This window comes from Corvus kubaryi, unplaced genomic scaffold, assembly GCF_017639235.1.
Source record: "Corvus kubaryi isolate FWS band 111438036 unplaced genomic scaffold, C.kubaryi_AGA036_p1.0 split3-73, whole genome shotgun sequence".
NCBI classification, from domain to species: domain Eukaryota; kingdom Metazoa; phylum Chordata; class Aves; order Passeriformes; family Corvidae; genus Corvus; species Corvus kubaryi.
The window spans coordinates 6,858,503-6,876,887 of NW_024582091.1; the positions used below are offsets into that span (position 1 = coordinate 6,858,503).

General features: G+C 39.0%; 1 protein-coding gene across 6 annotated transcripts in view; it reads right to left on the reverse strand.

The window, feature by feature from the left end:
* Window positions 1-18,385, reverse strand: part of LGSN (lengsin, lens protein with glutamine synthetase domain) — a 62,975-nt gene that overhangs the window by 23,510 nt on the left and 21,080 nt on the right. For 2 of the 6 annotated variants that reach the window (XR_006014224.1, XM_042017157.1), the window contains exons 3-6: window positions 13,575-15,843; window positions 12,457-12,554; window positions 7,564-7,652; window positions 3,655-3,725 (exon numbers count right to left, since the gene is read on the reverse strand). The gene's annotated coding sequence lies outside the window, so the exon portion shown is untranslated. Of the gene's footprint in view, window positions 1-3,654; window positions 3,726-6,778; window positions 6,898-7,563; window positions 7,653-12,456; window positions 12,555-13,570; window positions 15,844-18,385 lie in introns of those variants that run through there. The other 4 variants (XM_042017152.1, XM_042017153.1, XM_042017154.1 and 1 more) reach the window with 4 other exon arrangements.

Genomic DNA, 18,385 nt, shown 5'->3' on the forward strand with positions numbered 1-18,385 from the left:
TTACTTCATTACATTCTTCCAAGTACTAAGCATCTCTGGCACACTTTGCATTCTCTTCTACTCTGTTCCGCTAAACAGATCATAAAGACAAGAAAGAGCAACCTCTGCCTCAAACAGTGTAGTTTTTGAGGCACCAATCTTGCAAACACCATTAGCAAGAAACAATATTTTCATTACTGCTGGAAGAATCAACTATTTCCATCTCAAGTACTTATTAGGTCCTCCTAAAAATTGTTCTTTTGTTTTGCTTTGTGAACAGAATGAAAGAGGAGAGGGAGGGGGTCCTCTGTCAACATGTCCTGCTGCAAGATGCTGCTGGTTTCAGAAAAACTGTGCTGGTTGGAGAATCTGAGAATTGGATCCAGAAACTGACGAAGCCCATTTCAGATCTACCACAACACACAGACTACTGCAAAGAGCATTGTTTGGTCAGTAACGCTCATCATCTTCCGACTTTTGGGAAATAGGATAAATCAAGACAAATCTACTGTATCTCATGAGAAAAATCCAGGCGTTTATAAAAATTGGCTTTTATAGATACTTTCAGAAAGGCAGTTTCTGTAACTGAGCTTTTGCAAAAATCTACTTTCACACAGATGTGGGAGTATTCTTCCTAAAACAGACCTCTCTACAGTCTTTCAAAAAAAAAATTCCAGAGGAAGGCATCCTAAGAGGGAGAAGTATTCTGACAATAGAGACAAGGGAAGATAAAACTAATGGAATCATGTTTATTTTACATTTTTCATTTAATTCTGCATAAGAAACATTATAAGTGGTGAATTCCAACTTCCTGAAAACCTAGTTTAGCATTGGCCACAATAACAAAGGGCTAAAAAGTATGGAGTAATGTTCACTTCTTGATGAGGAACACAGCTGTGAGAAACAGCCATGCCATGCTCATCCACCCCTTGTTTCCAGGCAGATAGATGGGTTGGAGCAGACCTGCCTCTTAGGCTTGTCCTAAAATGCTTGTCCGATCTTTCATCCCCTCCTCCTTTTCCACTTCATTGCAGGAGAACCTTTTCTAGTCCTTAAATCCTTCAGGTAGGTACAGCAAAATTCATCTTCCTTGCTAAGTGGCCTTGAGATGGTTTCAGTTTGGCATTAGCATAAATGTGCTAAAAATGTTCTTTTTCCAGCTATACTGGCTAAAAAAACAGTTTTTAACATCATTGTAAGTAAACCAAATTCCTCAAGGGCATGTGTGGTGCAGACTAATATTTTCACAGCTATATATTGTTTGTGGCATCACAGAAAAGGGAGCCAGAGAAGAACAACTCAAAAAGGTGTTTTCTGGAGGAGAAACAAAGATTTACCCAAAATAATCCCTTTATTTTAGAATGTAGAACTGATACCATGAGTTTGCATAATTATTTAATTTAAATAATTAAATTGAAGCAGGGCTTCAACCACAGTTGATCAAATACCAATATAAAAGTCTAGACACTTCAGAAATATGACACAGAACAAACATCACAAAAGTGGTTACTTAATACTTCAACTACAGATACTTTGTATGCGCTATCTATGATGAATAAGTGCTAATGAGAAAGTGCAAGCTGCTCATTATCCCATTAGTAGCTCTTCAGCAGCTAAAAAAAGGGACTCAACTTCTCTGGTGACAGCTACTGTGGCAAACAACTGCCAACTCAGGGGAACGATCAGTGGGTGAGTTGATGGCAACCTTCAGACAGACTTCACCATCATCGTGGCTTAGAACTACTTCTGATTTCATCTACTGACAAAAGGGTGGGTTTTTTCATGTATTTTCCAACAAAAAGTTATCACTGCATGTACTCTCCTCCCATTTAATTTGGTTCTCCAAGGGGGAAAATTTCTGTATATTCTGAATTAACATCATTTTAAGCAGCAAAGAATCAGACTTTGAAGCATCCACCAGGAAATTGCTTTTTCTCCTAACTAGTGCAGGTTACATTGAACTGCTAAAAAATGTTTTTTCCCATTTCAGAAGCCTTCAAAATAAAAAGCCTATTAAAGCTGTTTAGCATTCTTATAATGTGGAGATTTCCAAATGGATGCCAGCTGACTAGTGCCAACTACCATCCACACTATACAGTACTGTACAGATATAGAGGTTACAGTGGGTTTTGCCAGACCTATCACAGGAGCTTTTTTAGAACAAAGACTTTTGAGCTCTCCAGTTCCAAGGCTGGCAATTACACGGCCAACAAAACAAGGTGTTCACTAAGTCTCTCCCACACCATCATAAATTCAAAAAATTCTGAACTAATACCTAAAGGCTGGTATTACAAAGCCAGAAGAGAAATTTGAACATTGAAATTCCTTCAAGAAAATCTAACCTAATGTGCTCCTTCACCAACAGGATATATTTCTTTTACTTCCAACCCTGTGCATTGCCATCATTACTAAACAATACTATAGCTTCTATTCAGTGTCTTTTTCTTTGCATTTTTTCACAGCTGATATATTATTCAGCATCAAGATTTACAAAAGATTTCAGCTAATTAAATTCCATATTGCCACCTAGTAAAACAGATTATTAGACCTTAGATTTGCACTGATCCATCTCAATTATTGTAGCTATGTTTCTCCTAGGTCCCCTTTTAAATCCTCCTCATACGGTTTTCCCTTCCTGCATTCTCAAAAGGTGGGCACAAATGGTGCTCACATTGAATTGGAACCAAAATAAGACCATGACTAGAAAAAGAAATCCTGTACCCCGAGCTCTACCCAATGCACCTTCCTTCTCCTCCTTCACCCCTGTGGCGGCAATGTACGCTCACTTCCCTGGCAGTCATACTTTGCCACAGTGCAGCTGCTGGACTGGCTGAGCAGCCACAGAGCCATGCAGCAGTCTGAGACTTTTGTCCTATTTTCTGTGCCTCTTCCAGCACAGTAGCACATGGGAAGGCTGCCTTGCACTGTGGCCCTAAGCAGAGCTCATCACCCCACGTGGAACCATGACCTGTGACAAGGTCTGGAGAGGTGCTCCAGCAAGCAAGGCACAAAACACTTCTTCCAGTGAGCCTTGTGGCTGCACCTGGCCCTGCAGACTGTAATTAGCAATTAATATGGATTACAGTAAATCCAGGTAGTGCTTGAAATTCCAGTCCTGCAGAATACATCATGTGAGCATTAGTACCATTATTCCAGTTTTACAGCTACCCCTGTAATTCTGTCTCACTATGACATGCTCCCTGAGGTGAACTGCAAGAAGCTGCACAGCAGAAACTGCATAACAGAAGCCCTAACACCATCTGTGGCAGCTGGGATTTTCCACATTAATATACCGTTCAAATTCCTGGCAGATGTAACAGACCTTACTTGACACATCAACGCAGCAGTGTCACTGGCTGAGGTTCTGTAACTACAGATCTTGGCACTCTCTGTAAAGTCTTCATGATTTAATCTGGAACCACACTAGTTTGGGAGGCTGTGAATCCATGCTGGAAGAAGGTTAGATGGTTGCCACTAGTTGTCAGCATGGACCGTGACCAGTGCATCATCATTCGATTCTTGTTGCCTCTTGTTACTTGCCACCACCCTCCATGTATATATACACTGAGTCTTCAAGAGCCTTTTGATATTACGCCTACTAAACCCCTTTTAGCAGAAGGTTGGAGAAAATTCATGGCATCTTATGGTCTTACTCACATGTCTCGCATTTCTTACCTCCAGGTAAACACAGCAAGGTGTCCATCACGCCTCAATCATTTCAATTTTTCCAGGATTATCCCTGCTTGCTGGAAAAAGAGGAGAAAAATGTCACTTAATAGACTTGGCCTTTTACTTAGACTTAAGAAGGGAGTTAAGATGTGCCTCCAAACAGTTTCCAAGTTGTCTCACTTTAAAGCAGATGGCCAGCTGCCATTAAACTGCATTAATGTTACAGTGAAAGGTGGTCCATGGCAATACAGCAACAAAAGGTGAAACATCCCTCAAGTACAATGGGATCAGACTGACCCAACCTCTCTGCAGTGTGAAAATATAGCCTGCCTGGTAGATGATTTGTCAAGTATTTTTCCTGAGGAACTATCAGTGGTTTCTTAGTACACAGTTATCTGTGTATCATCTCTGAAAGCACTATGTAAAAAGAATCACTGAAAGCACTATGTAAAAAGAATGAAATTTAGTATGCAATCTGAGTATACTAACAATATTCATGCCATTCATTCTCCAATCCCAAATTTTCTAATTATATGTCCAAAAAGAATAAATTTATATACATGAGATAAATAATGATAAATTAATAGTGTCTGTTACTTTGATTTGCACTTATAAATTGGCAAAATCAAAGAAATAAACAAAAAAGTACATATTTGCCCACATTATATACCTGCTTGTAAAAAACTCTTTATATCCACTAACTTTAGGGTCTTTCTCAGGTAATTCTCTGGAATCTTAAAACAAGTCTAGAGGAAATTATCTTTAAGGTTCTCTTTGCAATAACTTTTAGCATACTACAGCTGAAGAGAAATTCCACACTGGGTGTTATGCTTACTTTTAACTTTAGTACTTCTGATGATTGAAACTTGACACAAGCTTTATTAGCCTAACTATCTAGATCTTTTGATATATTTGTGTTATTGCACCACAACTCGTTTTCTTTATTTTATTTCCTCGGTAAATCCGTTCACTCTGGAAGTAAATTCTCCTTTATGTTGTCTGCATGCACAGAACACTCTGGTTTACTTGTATTCATACTCCTTTTTCCTTAGTAGATTAGTTACACAGAGAGCATATACTCTTCTCTCATTCAATAAAGTATACTTATCTAGGGTACAATAGATATGGTTTGAAATCAGCTTGTGCCTGGATGGATTTAGATATGTAATTCTGCCCCCTTTACTGACTCCCTTAATAATCATCTTGAAAGGCTTAGTGATTCAAAGCCGTAGCAGGCGAGGTTCAAACTCAAAAGTAGGAAGCATTTCTTTGCCAAGAGGGAATCAAGCACTGAACAGGCTTCCTAGAGAGGTGGTCCATGTAACTAGACTGTCAGTGTTTAAGAGGCATTCGGGGAATGCCCTCGATAATATGCTGCAACTTTTGATCAGTCTTCAAGTAGTCAGGCAGTTGGACTAGTTGGATTGTACATCACTTCCAGCTACAACTATTCTATTCTATTCTATTCTATTCTATATTATGCTAACCACTGCTGTTGCTAAATGAATAGACAACAAAGGTGCTTAGTCCTCCTTGTTAAAATTGTTCTGATTGATGTAAACTGACTGAAAAATCATTGGGTCAGATAAAGAGAAGAAATATAAGCTTAAATCTCTATCACTAGTGAAAGATTCTTCCAGACAGAGGGAGAAACGTGTTTAATCTCTGCCTTGGTAAAAATGATATACTTTATGTTGAGGTTGTCTTCCAACTACTTTTTCTGCCAGTCAAGTTTTGAATGCTGTTAGCATAGAATAGATTCAGTGGGGTAAAATGAAGAATCTTTAGTTTAAAATATGTATTTCTATCATGTTTTCAAGGAAGCCTTGAAAGCAAGCTAGTGCGAGAAGAAACAGAAAGGATAAAGGAGTACTAAATTCCTAACCTTTCAATCCCTGCTGGTAATTTAACAGCATCAAATAAAAAGTAACTGCCATGTTCTCTAGTTACATTAGGTGGCACCATCCTCACAGATTTATTGTTTATGTAAAAAAAGCTTAAAAACATTAATTCTGAAATTATGTTCATTAATTCGAATATGAAATACCTTGATAAAGTTGATGCCTGATTTACAACTAATAGGAACATCTGACATTATTTAGAGAAGAATGAGTATTCAGTTTCCATGTAAAAGAAATCTCCATTGCTGAAAAAAAGGTGCAAGGAATAGCTAGCAGGAAAGCAGGAATGCTGATGGATTTACCCGTAAACCTTGCTCTGTAATAGGCTTATTATGAAGCCCACAGTTCACTCGTCATCTCTGAACAGCTTCTGTTCCCAGAAAAACAATAGCTAAAACCCCCTTATGATTCAACTTACTTAGCTGGGTTATGATAGTTTGCCAGAACCTTTTCATTCTTCACTTATTAATGGAGGAATCTCTCAAAAAAGTCGAGAATTGCCAATTTCACTTCGCAACGTTCATCACTTTTACACAGTGTGGCTCTCCTTGTGTTAAAATGAAGTTAAAACTTTTAGAAATGGAATGAAGGAGAGGGTAAGTGGTGAGAGCAACCAACATCAAATTCAATTAAGATCAGCCTCTTCTCAAATAATCTCTATGGCAGGCAAGGCATGGACTTAGACATGGATATCCAGTGTCTCTAGGTTGTGTCCCAAAACCAATGGAAATAAGTAAGAATATTTACTGTCTTTTAAGGGAAAAAAATTAAAAACAAACCCTTCATATATTCTTAAACGTGTTTCTGCTAAATGTTTTCTCTTTGATGTATTTCAGCCGTTTGTAACAGTGTTCCAGGTGCCTGTAGTCCTGTTTCCATGCTGTTAACTTGCCATGACAGTTGAAAATCTCATTAGAAAGAAATTCTTACAAGACTGATGACACTAGTGCTCCTGGTCATGAGGAGAATTCTTGTAAGAGCTAAACTTTAAAACTTAATTTTTAGTTTTACCAAATTTGGAAAATTACATACAGTCCATCAGATAGAAACAGATGGATGTGAACTGCCTAAGTATTTTAGGACCTCAAAATAGAAGTGACTTTCTGTTTCATTGTTCCATCTCTAGGTTAACATACTAGGAGCTCATTGTCACTCTTTGTCATGGCCTGAGTAGCTAGAATCAAATTTATAAAGGCAAATGATGCTATCTGAAGTTTTCTTCCACGTACCTTACTGCTCTTATTGCTGATGATCCTCTGATACCAAATTTCACCCCAGTGTGAATTCATGCCATTTACCAATGCTCACAGAGATAGGTGATCCAAACGACCTGTGATGAATATCCCTCCACTCTGTTTATGTCAACACAAAAAAGCAATGACAATTCAAAGTTATGACTTTGGGTTGGTGATTTAGGTAGAAAGCATGTTAAAGTATGGAAGGCCCTAAATGCCTAGCCATGAAATTATTATTAAAGCTATCAGAATATTTAAGTACTAAGTAAGACCGGACTGATTATAGGACACACACTCTGTTTTCTTGCACATATTGCTGCTTCAGAGCTGAATTAAGGATGACTGCTCTATTTATTTAAAAAAAAAAAAACCAAGAACTTGTCTCAAATAACAGAGATAAAGGTTAGAAAATATTGCAAAGTAACTGAGTATGCTTCTTCTATTTCTCCAAAAGAAACTACATTGGTGTCACTGTTAAAGTGTTTTCAAAGATGTGCAGAAAAATCTTGCTGAAAATGCTTTTAGACAGCAAGGGTTACCAGGTCACCCTAAAGTATCTTTCTGAGTTCCTACTGTTTGTAAGAGCTTTTACAGAGCAGGTATAATGGGATTTTCAGTCAGTCGGAGAATGGTAACATGTAGCTGACTAATGCATGGCATTTATACAACTTACAAGTAATCTGGATGTATTTTCAATAGAGCAAACCATAGTAGTCCTGGAAAACTGGAAAAATCAAAAGATTGACTCCCACACACCTGTGTATTTCTTACACACTTACTGGGGTAATAACACAGCCCAGACCTAGAAGGCGGAGGAAAGAATCAAAGGCTTGTTCCACAGTTTATGCTGCTGGGACTGTATCTGCAGCTGTAAAAAAAAGGCTTGGCTATAAAAAATCAACGACATCAGTTAAAAGGAGTCAACACATACAGCAAGACATACTGCAGTACAGAATATAGTGAGTGTTCTTCTTGCTGCAATTTTGCACATTTACTTGAGCCAGTTAATAGAAGTTGATTTCACAAATGTCATTTGTCATTTGTCCTAGTGCTTCAAGCAAACATCCTTGAGGCTGAGCCACTGAGTGAAATACTCACTACCTACTGGAGGTAAGAACTGGACAAAGTGAAGCTGAGTGCTGCCTCTGATGCCTTCTAATACACACATTAAGTGCTTCTACCTTAACCACTAAAAGACCACTGAGTCAAGGCTATACAAATAGATTCATACATTGTCATTACTGTTCTTTTAATCCATGGGGACGATTTAAACTGTAACAGGTGTTCCAACAATGGTATGGAAACTTCCATGTGCACAACGGATGAATGGATTGAAGGCACACCAAAATCAGTTTGGGAGGCCCTCTAGTAGTGCACTCATGGCCCATCATCCTTACTTGCCCATAGTGGACTGTGTTTTATATATGCTCATGTGCCAGGTGGCATTCAGGGCTCAGAACAGGCCAGGGACCATTTCTAATAAATGGTTTAAACATGCCAAACCTATTTTGGAAGGCATAAGCTATCAAGCATGAGAGCATGAGTCAAGCAGTTCCAATCAACCTGAGGATTCAAGAGCTGTTCTTGGCTGTACTTATGTACTGATTTACATTTAGTCTGACAGCCCAGTGTGGGTAAAGGAGGAGATGGTGCAGCACATAGGAGGCTATCAAATGAGTGGCTCCTATGAGCTCTGCCAAGACCCTTTAAAAGAATTTGGTTGCCAGATCACTTCCTGCATCTCTGATAAGAGCAGTGAGGGACTCGCCCCTCTGTGCCATAGTCCAGAGGTGATCACTTAGCACATTTTGAATTTCTGTAAGCTTTTTGTAATAAGCTGAACAACACTGGTATAGATTGTTAAATAAAGGCATTGTGTAGATGTAATTTCTGACTGATCTTCCTCACTGCCTTATCAGGCTAGTTCACACCTAACATGTCTTCTCCAAGCAGATTAGTTGCAGTGCCGTAGGCAAGTTTTCTTTCCCATATCCAGTCCAGTGGTTCAAATTTCCACTCACAAATAAGTCCCTCTACCCTGTAGATATTTCTAATGATGGATGAATACTTTTTGCAGACAGTTTCATCTTCAACAAGTACCAGACCTTCCAAATATAATCTGGAGAGATAATGAGGAAAGATTCCCTATCTGCTTAGATGAGAAGGTGCCAAATCCCCACTTCTTTGTTATTGATTCAGTGTAATTTAGAAGACAATTTTTTTCCCAGTGATCCATATAGCAGGTTGATCTAGTCGAGCATAAGAACTCTAGATGTAGGAGCCAGAGGCAAAAGTCATTACAAAAACAGCAAAGAGGAGCCTGACCTGCTTTGCAGTGAAGACTCCAAGGCAAACTGCATGGGCAGAAGTGCTCTGCAATTCTTTCTTTTTCTCAGCTAAGCACTACTCTATGTTGCTTCTAGGCACAGAAAGCCAGTATAGGGTTAAAAGTGTTCCAAGACACGGAAAGATTTTCTGAGTTCCCCCAAAGTCAGTGACAGAAGCATATTTATACTGTGAGAAAAGTACACATTATACACCTGATCAGCCAAGAGTAAAGCAACAGCTTAAAGTAACAATGAAGTTTGCAAATTTCTGTGGAAGATATCTAAAAAGCTTAAAGCTACAGCTTTCTCACAACTTTTCTGAACCTGTATGAATTGCAATTGACATAATCATTATGACTTCAAAAAAAAATTGGGAGGATTTTCACAGGCAGGAAGGAAGGTAGGCTTATTTTTGACATGAGAGCTATCTCTCTGCCAAACTTAAAATACCTGCAGGGTGGTGCTGGAGAATTTTACAGAATAGATCTCAAAGTATTAACATGAGCAAAGTGGCATTTTTTTTCCTAGGCTCATTTATTGAAGGAGCTGAATTATTTGGCTGGAATATTCTGGAGTTCAGTCAGAGGCACAGGAAAGATATGAAACATTTTGGCTTAAATTTGGTGCTTCAGAAAGGTATGAACAACTAAAATGAGTATTGTATAATGGGAATGGAGGCTGTTTTCAGCGGTGTCTTCAGTGGTGCATACCAAGTGGCGCTGCTTGCACCATATGTAACAGACACACAGAGTTCTCACCCTGGTGCTTCTCTTTCCATTATTGCAGCAGGGAAAATGATATTTCAGCAGAAATACCAGACTAGCGTAAAAGGTCATTAATGACCCATTCTATATAGTATTCATTTATGCTCCACTTAGCATTCCATTTTAATTAGGAGCTCAAGAAGCAACCAGGAAATAACCACCATCTGAGGGCATTCGTAACATTACTCTCAAGGACATCACCAAAGTAGACCACAATCCTCCCAACGGCCTAAGAGACAAGAAAAGATTTGAGAAGTTAGAGGTGTATATCAGTCTTTCCTGTATGCCAGCTGAAGCTAACATGATGTACATGCCACTGTGACTCAGCAACACTAAACCTGCAATTTCCTCAGGCTTTGGGCATTTGACATTAGAATGACTCATAGTCCATATGGAGAGTCAAGGAGTCATTTGTACAACTGCACCAGAGTATTTTGAAAAGAATTTAGGGAAATAACTGTAGTTCCAAGGTGTTCTTTTTCTTATAACTTTTCTTAGTTATTTCAGTAACCTCTCTGTGGTTGTTTCAACAGTGAGATACAACTCCTGGTTGTGGCTCCACAACTCTTACAAAACAGTATTGCATCTCTTCTTAAAAGTTGTTACGGAACTATCTTTCCACCAAATCTTTGATATTTGGCAATACTAAAACAACTAACACACAACTGTGTTACTGTAGGGGGTCATCACTGAACTGTGGAGAAAGGGAGCTGAACCATATCCTACAGGCCTGGGCATTTCACATGCCTAGGAATGAGAAGCAGATCCCACTGCACCTGAAGAACAGCCTATCTTCAGCACTGGAGCAATGCCACGCTTCCTGGGACAACCAGGAGCGGGCTTGAGGACCTTCCAGCTCCAGTGAGGAGTTGAAATTAAAAATACATGCTAAAACAAGCAAGTCTCTCCACCCATGCTTTGAAAGGAGGCCACAGCTATCCATCCTCAGTCAAGAAGTGCCACACAGAGCACAGATTTATTCCACAGAGCAACCACTGTTTGTTACTCTTTCTCCTTCATAAGGGCATCTAAGCATTAGCACATGGACTAATATTATCACAAAAAAATAACAGACCCTTACTGTCCAAAGATCACCTACATCAAGCTTTGACATCAGTGATGTGAAAAACAAGAGGGTTCAAATCTGATGGAGGTTCTTAAACTGTCACATAACAAAAGATTTCAGCCACCTTTTCAAACCAATAAGGTAACTAACTACAAAACTAAAACGTGAATATAATATCACTTAGGTTGCAAATTCTTTTGCTGTCATTTACAATTTTGGCTGTACAACTATGGGACTGCAGCTGGTGTGTGATCATCCATTGGGGAATGCAGGCTGAAAAACTGAGGTCTGACACTGGAAGATAGGAAATACCAGATAAATTATTTCCTGGCAACCTTTATTCTGTTTCTTGTGTAGTTGTGTTTCAATACAGTCTTTAATTATGTAATCATATCCTATTCTTCCCCTTTTTCTTTGCCTTTTAACACAGAAAATTAATTCCCACTGTAGTTAAATTAAGGTCTCAGAGGCAACTCTTGGTTGTGGTGATCCCTAGTTTCTGTGCAGCTTGATCTTTCATCCTAATCTATATTTTTTGCAGGTTTAGTTTTTATTATGTGTGAGTTTTTATAAACAGATAACATCAAAGTTAGGTGAATTTTGAGTGTCTTTTACCACAGCTCTGCAGGTGGCTAGCAAAGGCACTTTTTGCTTTTTGTGCAGCCCAGGCTTGAATAACAACACATATGAAAAGTTTCAATGGTTCATTGGTCTGTTTCCAGAAGAAAACTGTTTCTACTAAACACTTAAACATGAAAATTTTTCATGTGGGATATCGCATTTTCACCGATGATTGTGAAAAAAAAAAAAAAAAGGGATACAAGCAGCTGAGCTGCAGTTCCCACAAGACATGAAAGTAACATTCAACATAAAATCCCCATAGTTTTAAACATAAAAGTCTGAGGTTGAAAATTGATGAGGTTGAGCTCACACCTGAAGCATTCAATATTTCACTGAAAAGCCAGTATGTTCTTCAAGGGAACAAAATCAATCCTCCTACTAAGTCTGATTCTAAGTGTCAGCCTGCATTATGTGAAAATGTTACCAGGCAATGACAAGACAGCAGAGAACAAATAAAACAAAATTCTCTTCTCAGTGTACTTTAGCTTCCACATGAATTTTAAGAGAAGAAATGGTTTGTGGCTTTGCTTACTTGTATCAGCTCCTTTCTTTGTAGTTATAATGAACTTTTAGGGATGGGATGACCTCCCTGAAGAACGCTATGTTTCTGTCCCTGCCGGTCTATGTCTCTGAGTATTGGAAATACAACCTTTTTTTTTTGTCTTGGCAAAGCAAGAAAATTTGATATGTGCTGTTTATGTTCAAGGCCGGTTTAAAAGCATCTTTTCCAACACATCACTGTTTAAAAATCCTGTAAGCTTTTTTGCATTGTCCTGAGGAAGTTCATTCATTCTCCTCTAGTCTATGGATAATACAATCCAGGTCTCAGGTTTGCACTTCATTGAACTGTGTGACTCAGCTGTCATGGCTACTTTTATTTTGGTGTGTCCATACCTTCAGCCTGTGCTCCTGGGTTTGCTGCAGTGTGTGTTTGGCTGCATTCAAGCAGATGCTCTTCATTTTGGCTTCTCTTCTCAGTCTCATAACTAAGCCTAAAGTGAGAACATAAAAGAAACCACATACTCCAGGACTGTGATGAAAAACTCTTAGATGTCATTAACCTGTGAACCTATTTAATCAGTCAAGAAGATTCGATGCTCCCATGGAACTTGGGAATAATTTGAGACTTACAAAGTTTTATTATGATACAAACTTTTGGCTGATGGGCTTTTATATGAAATTGTTTTACAAATATTTAGGAAAACAGATTTTTCAATGTACAGCTCTGAGAGTTTGTTATGGCGCACACCAGTTATCCTGTGCCTGGAGCTAATAAATAGCTGCAACAGCAAAATTTAAAAGGCAATACTGTAGATTCTTAAGGGAGTCTTCCTTTCCAAAAACCCTTCATGCTACTGAAATGCCTTTTTCTCCACTAAAATCAGACTTTTATCAGATGTCGTTTGATATAGATTGCCTATACTATCTCATTGCTGTATTAGCTTATGGGACAGGGAACCTACTGCCCACAAGAGGCACCTCTAACTAATCTGTTCAAGAAATGGCAATTAATAATGGCTTGTGCTTGTCCTTGTCAAATCCACTACTGTGCACTAAATATGACTCTTTCAGACAATCTCTGTTGCTTTGTGGAAATATTTCTTGAGAAAAACATTCTTTGTGAGGGTTACAGGGTCATTTTGTTTTTATTATGGATCTCAATTTTATTATTATAAAAATAAACATATGCATGAAAGCAGGATTTTTACTATTTGAGGATTATTCAAAATGCCACCGGTTTTTTTGCATTAATGTAATAATTTTTATATTTGAAGAGCTATAAAACATCTGTTAACTATCTACCATAATATTAAACCATAATTCTTTTTGGTTTTTTTCCATGAACATCATAAAGGTATATGAAACATTGCATGAAATGAAAAATACTATTGTAACACACATGTTTATGATAATTTTATATGGGAAATAACTGCATGCCAGGAGGTGAACTTTTACACAAGTGTTTTTAATAAAACTGAGGAAAAACCAGCAAAGCACAAAAACTTACTGACTTTTTCTGCCTTCAGATAATTTTTGTTTCCTGCAGTCCTTCTTTGGAGTTTTAATGTCATGTGTAAGTGAATCTAGGGCTCAGGAATAGGAATCCTGCTTGCAGAAAATAACAAAGGAAAAAAAATATTTTACTAGCATACTTTTGCCATTGCAAAATTGCCACAAAGAAAGAAGAATTTTTAGAAATTAATTATCTATGAGAATAAATCATACTGTTAGCTTTTAGTGAACAAAACATTATGAAAATGACTCCACCTTTTTTTGTGCCTAACAAAGCATCAGACAGTTATTAATTTACAGAGGTACAGCACTGTAATCAAAGCTACTGTCCCTTTAATCTTTACTTTCTTATAATCAAGGCCTTGAACCCAGTTTTTAATTTTCTAGTATAGTCTTCTTTTTATAAATACAGACTAACTGTTGTCAAGGACGTAAGAAGTACAGACCACATCATGTATCCTCATTATGATGTTTCCTATCCCTCAATATGAGTATAACTCAATCACCTTAAAAAAGCCCCAGTTGTTGGTGCTTGAAATCCCCATGAAAAATGGATTATATGTCACAAAATAGTGTTTTCTTTACATTGATCAGTACATCTTCTTACCTATAAAGCAAATATTTCATCATTCATGCTCTTTCCCTTTTCTTTACTAAAGCATGATTTCCATGTAAAGAATTTCCACATGATTTAAAGTATATTTTGGACTTTTCACACAATTCCTCAAAAGCTTGCCAAACTCCATGCCCCCAAGCCAAGTTTCAGGGGTATCATAGAGGAATCTTCTAGTTAATTCTTTCTTCCCCACAGGAATGCATAGAAGTACTTTGCTTCTATGTGCTTGAAAAACTAAATAACTAAAACCATTTTTGAAAAAACCTACAACTTCTTCTGGTACTGGCCCTCTGAAATTCACCTGACTAACAATTCTGCCTTTCAATTTTGAAGATAGAAAATAAAATTAGTGCAGAAAAATAGCTATTTTTTATAGAAAAAAAACCCAAAACCAAACATATTTAGTTCTATGGGAAGGTAAAAATTCTGGAGCACTGAAATATCTGTTTCTAAATGTTTTTATTGTCATGTAAATTAATCTTCTTGGCCATCTCTGGTCAATGTACCTTCTTTAGAAAATCTTCTGCTGTTGGTGGTTTGCAAAAGTAATTTGCCTACCAAGTTTGAAGGTCATGGCCAAGTCACCAAGTGGTGCTTTCCTGCTGATTAAGCTGTGGGACACTTTCCAGTGAGCAGGTCTGAAAGCACATGCTGACCCTGTCTAAATCTTTAGCCAGCTGAAAACTGGGAACACCTCAACTCCCTGCAGCCTCCACCTGAAGGCAACCTGGGCACCTGGTCCAGAATGTGGTCCCTCTCCACACCAGCAGCACCCCAGCCTGTGCTGTGGGTCCTCACAGGAAATGCTTCTTCCCCCTTGATCAGACACAGCTGAAGCCTATGCACACATACGAAGGAGGAATTTTGTTAAAACAGCTTTTCATGACAAACAGAAGTTCTGCAAAATCTGAAAGCTCAATTGAAAAATTATTTTTTAATGAAAAACACTGAAACATGACAATTCCCTTTATCATGAACATAAAAGTTTCCTACATAATGAATTCTAACTATGTCTTCAGGAGCCTTGTGATCTAGAAGCTGTTGTTCCCCTTTGTCTCCTATGAAACTTCCTGGACAGATTACATTTCTCATGATTAACTGGAAACATCCTTTACTATAGTGAAGAATGGTATTTCCTTATAAGAACACAGATTTCATTTGATGAGGCTTTAATTCTATTCCTCTCTTCCCCCCATATTACACCCTGTTTCTGAGGTGGAGGACTGGGACATCAAGGTCTGAAATTCATTCACACTTTACAAAGTCTTCAGGCACTGCTAGGACATTGAAAGACATGAGCTGCAGATTGATGTACCTTCCCTACAGTAAATTCACAGCATCAGTTGAGCACCCTGTCATCTTTAGAAAACCCAAAGTGGTGCCTTACCCATAACACTGGGTATAAAGTAGAAAGCATACAACACATTTTCTATGACTTCCGCACACCACCCATCGGGAAGTTCTGGATCCCTCAGCTCAGGCACTCACCTGGAAGTCTTGGATTACTTACAGAGAACAGCCACACAATTCCCCCCTTCAAAGAATTCAGAACCCAGGAGCCTCAGAAAGCCAGCAGAATATTTTGACCGGAGGGTCAGGTCCAGAGATTAAGAATACTGATGATGGGCAGAGATCACTTGCTGGTTTTCCTGCTTAGGAGCATTAACACAGAGAACGATAAAATCTGTTAAAATGTATTCAATCTGGGCAGGCTGGGTAGATGGGCTGAGACCAACACTATGAGGTTCAATAAGGCCAAGTGCCAGGTTGGCTACAACAACTTCAGGCGGCGCTACAGGCTGGGGACAAAGTGGCTGGAAAGGGGCCCAGTGGAAAAGAACCTGGGTGTGCTGGTCAACAGTGGCTGAACATGATCCAGTGTGTGTGCCCAGGTGGCCAGGAAGGCCAGTAGCACTTTGGCCTGTATCAGCAATAGTGTGGCCAGCATGACCAGAGAAGTGATTGTCCCTCTGTACTCAGCACTGGTGAGGCCACACCTCAAATGCTGTGTCCAGTTCTGGGCTCCTCACTGCAAGAAAGACACTGAGGGGCTGGAGGGCGTCCAGAGAAGGGCAACAGAGCTGGTGAAAGGTCTTGAGGGTAAGTCCTATGAGGATCAGCTGAAGGAGCTGGGGGTGTTTAACCTGGAGAAGAGGAGGCTTGGGGTGACCATATAGCTCTCTGCCTGAAAGGAGGTTGTAGCCAGGTGGGGGTTGGCCTCTTCTCGCAGGCAACCAGTGACAGAACGAGAGGAAATGGCCTCAAGTTCCATCAGGGGAGGTTCAGGCTGAAAGTCAGGAGGAATTATTTCACAGAAGGGGTTGTTAAACAATGGAATGGGCTGCCTAGGAAGGTGGTGGAGTAACCACCCCTGGAGGTGCTCTGAAAATGACTGGACACGGTATCCAGTGCCATAGCCTAATTGACAAGGTGGTGTTTGGTCAAAGGTTGGATGCCATGATCTTGGAGGTCTTCTCCAACCTAATTCTGTGAAATGCAACTCCTTTCACTCTTTAGTCAAACTACTGCTAGTTCAGTAATATCCACTTATCTTCCTAATGGATGACTCTCATCCATGTCTGAATTTCCACATATTTCAGTCTGACTCATCACAGTTTAAGCTGGAATTCTTCTGTCTCACAGTTTTTGCAGCTACACTGTTAGTCTCTTCTTACTCACATTAATAGCTTTGCTATGGCCTCATGTCTCCCCCCTCTGTACCGTTCCAGCATCTGTGGGCACAAGCCAATTTTTTTGTCAGAGGCAGACTGGAAGACTTATTGCCTCCTCCATGAAAGAGGAATCTTTGCTCCTCAGAAAAGCCAGTCACAGCTTTATCACTACTTGCTGCTGAGCGTACACTACAGCTGATCTAAAAAAGCCTTGGAAGGTGCTTGAGAATTAGAGCTGCTGGCAAGGCAAAGAAGTGGCAGTCACTCCCCACCGCCTTCATGAATTCACATTCTGCAAGGGGGATTTTCCTCTCATTTAAGCCTGAAAACATTCCTGAGAGGAACAGTTTGTCCTCAACTTGGCATAATGTTGCATTAAACATTTGCCACTTACTGTTCTGCAAGCTGTTAAGCTTCCTGTGAAAGCAGTAAGATACCACAGAAGCACTCTTTTGTAAACAGAGTCCTACATCATTTTATGGAAGCACTGTGGCAATACTTATCTGGGAACAAAACAAGGGGAAGTTGCATCACTCTGTGGGCTGCAAATGAGGCAAGGGGAATTATTAGCCTAAATTAACACAGGAAAACAAATTATATTCAGCCAGGAAGTGCTTTACAAGGAAGAACATGTATTAAGGAAATATACAACTTTAATGCTAAGCATAAGAGATAGGACATAAAGATTAAAAGAGAGGAAGGGTGTAATTTGAGTTTAGTCCTGACTTGCAGTTACAATGCGAAATAAAAAGAAGAATACCAATGAAAATTTCCACATGCTCTGAAAAAGGCTTAGAAATAAAGGAGAAAAACTTACTAAAAAGATTCTGGAGAACATTCCAAGTGAGCAAGAAGTCCCTTCTTTTCTAACTGCACAAGGACAGCAGCATCATACTTAGCAACACAGACCCTTTGGTTTGCTAAGGTCATTGCTATCCTTACTCAATAAACTGTAGAGCTTATTTGGAGTCTTGAATTATAACCCTAATTGCTATGTGCTTCACAAGCTCCCTACTGCTAACAATCCAATTACAACACAAAAATTAACAGATAAACACAGATGAACATCATCCAGTGAATCCATGTGGTACTTTCTAGCTTAGCAACTTCATAAAAATGGGAAAACATGCTGGAACTTTCTTATTCCCCATGACAGACATTGGTTGAAAAACACCTGCATCCTAACCACTACTATCTGCACTCTAAACACATTTCTTGCAGGTTTCTGTTTTTCTGAGTGGATCTCAGTAAATGTAGTACAATGAGAATCCTGTACTTGTCCGTATCTCTGCAAAAATGCTCAGGCTGAACCTGCTCAAGACGTGGCAAATAAACAATGTAATAAGCAGTTAAAGCACTGCACTACTTCACAGAAGATTAAACATGCCCAGAACTTTTTTTCTAATGAACCTGGCTAGACCAAAATGTCCAGAATGTCAGCACTAATGACCACTTTGTCTCCAAAGCACCATAGACAGCTTTCAAACTGCCTAGAGGGAATAGTGTCTGTTCTGTACTAACT